At 52.0% G+C, this 3,218-nt stretch overlaps 1 pseudogene; it reads left to right on the top strand.

Moving 5' to 3' along the window:
* Positions 1 to 771: 771 nt before the first annotated feature.
* Positions 772 to 1,478, top strand: LOC114072568 (annotated as a pseudogene).
* Positions 1,479 to 3,218: the final 1,740 nt, after the last annotated feature.

Here is a 3,218-nt window from a genome sequence, read left to right as displayed (position 1 = left end):
GCTGCCGAGGGTGGAGGGCGGAGCGGGCGATGGCGGAGCTGGGGGACCCCCGGCAGGCTGGAGGGGGGAGCACGGAGAGGGAGGAGCCCCGGGACCCCCGGGAGCCTGAAACGGGGGGAGTGGAGAAGGGGAAGCCTGGAGAGTGGGGACCCCTGGGATCCCTGGGACAACAAGGTGGAGAACCTGGAGAGGGGAATGTGTGGGAAGGTGGCACCCCAAAGGTGAGAGTCAGAGGAGAAGAGACCCTTGGGACCCCCAACACTCCCAGTATCCCTAAGTGGGACTCCAATATCCCAGACAGGGGGGACCCTCTGAACCCTAGAGGGGAGAGACCAGAGAGGGAGAACTTCTTGGAGAGATTTTTTGACTGAATCTTCCTACTTTGGAGTGTTTTTTGGCTGAATCTCAACTTTTTGCAGTTTTGGGGATGGGGCTCTTTTTGCTATTTCTAAAGGGTTTTTTTTTTCCTGAATCTCAGTGGATTGGGTTTTTCTGTGCTGAATCTTGGTGTTTTTTGGAGGTTTCTATGGTCCCAGGATGCCCGCTGAGTCCTAGGGATGGACTTGGGCAGGAGGAACCCCCAAGCCAACGCGCTCAGTCCTTGTTTCCTCCCAGCAGGATTTGTCCTTCCCAAAGCTTGGGCGGATGGAGGAGGAGGCTGTGAGGAACAGGAAAAGGCTGCGGGCCCCCCAGGCAGGTGAGGAGGAAGTCAGTGCCCCTTTGACCCTGTCTGGTGGTTCATCTGTTGAGCAGCCTCCCAGCAGGGAGAAGCCCTTCAGGTGCTTGGAATGTGGGAAGAGCTTCAGGGTGAGCACCCAGCTCCTCAGGCACCAGCACATCCACACTGGGGAACGGCCCTACACGTGTAGGGAATGTGGGAAGAGCTTCGGGGACAACTCCAACCTGATCCGACACCAGCGCATCCACACTGGGGAACAGCCCTACACATGTGAGGAATGTGGGAAGAGCTTCAGCCAGAGCTCCAACCTCCGCAGGCACCAGCACATCCACACTGTAGAATGGCCCTACATGTGTGGGGAATGTGGGAAGAGCTTCAGTCAGAGCTTCAACCTCCACAGGCACCAGCTCATTCACACTGGGGAACGACCCCACACGTGTGGGCAGTGTGGGAAGAGCTTCACTGATAGATCCAACCTGATTCAACACCAGCTCATCCACATTGGGGAACGGCCCTACAAGTGTTTGCAATGTGGGAAGAGGTTTCCGACCAGCGGAAATCTCCTCCTGCATGAACGGATACACACAGGGGAGAGGCCCTTCCGCTGCACCGACTGCGGGAAGGGCTTCAAACACAACTCCGCCCTCGTCAGGCACCGGCACATCCACACCGGGGAGAGGCCCTACAAGTGTGGGGAGTGTGGGAAGAGCTTCACTCAGAGCTTCAACTTGACACTACACCAACGGACCCACCGGTAAGGGAAGGCCCTACAAGTGCCCCAACTGCGGGAAGAGCTTCGGCCGCTGCTCCCACCCTGAATGACCCCCCTGATGTTGAGGCAACCCGTGGAGTCCAGTGACTGTCAGTCCATCCCTTTCTACCAGAAAGGGCCAGTCCCCTTTGCCAGGGGCAGGTTGTGCCAACAGAACCCTTCTTGGGGGATGTGTGGAGATTCCTGCCTTGGCTGGGACCCCCCAAGGTCAGTGCTGGAGGTTGAGAGCAGAGATCTCCCCACGAGCGTTGGTCTGGGGGAGTTCCATCCCTCTCTAATTCATAATTCTTGCTTTGGTGCCAGCTTGAGTAGAATTGCTTCAACAATTGCTTTAGTGTAGAGCACTGTCCTATCCTATGCTGTCCTACTGGTAGTTTTAGTGTTTCTCTTGTGCAGTAAATAATTCTAAAGAAGGTGTTTTGTCTGATCATTTGTAACCCTAAATAATTAATTTCTATCAGTAGATCTGATTTGCCATCATTAAAACTTGGGGGACAAATGTGTTTCAGTCCCACCTCTGTAATTTCTTTAAACTGAAAGTGTTGGCATAATCCAAGGCTGAGACTGGATCCAGCAGCCCCCACACCCCCCGGAAGTTGGGAACTCAGGGGGGCCACCGCTTTTCCCAGCTCTTCTGTGCCTAAAGACCCCCATGGGACTGTCAGAACCGCCAGACCACCCCCCCTTTTCCACCCCTCTCCCTTTTCTCCTACTTTTCCATGGTCTCGTGTTACAATCTGTTGAAATATTGCAGAAAGAACTTCAGATTTGAATATTCCTTTGAGCAAAAGTAAGACACACACAGGTTATCTGTTGATACCAAAATCCTGATTTTATTAATTGCTAGGAGATGCAGAGACAAAGGAAAAAATAAAAAAACCTTTTAAATGCTAACGATTACTTCTAGAAGCAGAGAAAAGGTACCACCATGCTACCTTTCCCCTGAGCTGGTGCGTGTGTGGGCGAGTAGCAGTTTTCTGCCCTTTTTTTTCTCTGTTTCTGCAGCGAGCTGGTAGAGAATGTTTGATAAGAAGGTTTTGACAGGCAGAAACAATGGAGAAACATAATCTTTGGCATTCATAAAGTGTCTGTTTGTTACAGATGGTTTCCGTGGTAACAGGTGTAACAATGGGAATGCATAATGGTTTCCATGGTAACCAATGTAACAATTGGAATGCATCAAGGTTACCATGGTAACCCACCCTGGAGATGGAAATGTATAATGGTTGCCATGGTAACCGACCATAACAATTAAGATTTCAGAATGGTTACCATGGTGTAAGGACAGTACTTTTGATTTAGATGATCAGTGGAGCATAGAGGGGTTAGAACATGATTATATTCGCATGTGAAACCAGCCAGAGTGTTGTACAATGTAACTTTATTGCACAAGTTCACTGTAAGGCCCATTGTGCCTTTAGCAAAGTTAACTGGATGTCCCCCATTATCAGAGCTGAGTTCCTCCTTGGCTTGGCTCCACTCTGCAAGAGAGATACAAATCCCCTTGGAACACAATGGGACAGGTCGTCCCTAGGGCTGAGGAAGGTGACGGAGAGGAAGATGATGTGGGCAGGGGTTGTTGGCCCCTTGCCCTCCAGTGGGGCACGCCCAGACTGTTGCCATGAGGGGATGAACGGGCGCTGTTTGGCTGCCACTCAAGCACCACCTTGTGCTGCGTCCTGGCCCTCCGTAGTGTAATGTAGAGCTGATGGAATGGGGTGTCAGCACTGCTGGGGGGAGCGATGCTCATCCTTCCATCCACACTGT

This window comes from Empidonax traillii, unplaced genomic scaffold, assembly GCF_003031625.1.
Source record: "Empidonax traillii isolate 1590-97213 ecotype Southwest subspecies unplaced genomic scaffold, ASM303162v1 scaffold3483:size12757, whole genome shotgun sequence".
Classification (NCBI taxonomy): domain Eukaryota; kingdom Metazoa; phylum Chordata; class Aves; order Passeriformes; family Tyrannidae; genus Empidonax; species Empidonax traillii.
This window is presented reverse-complemented; position numbering and strand designations above follow the sequence as displayed.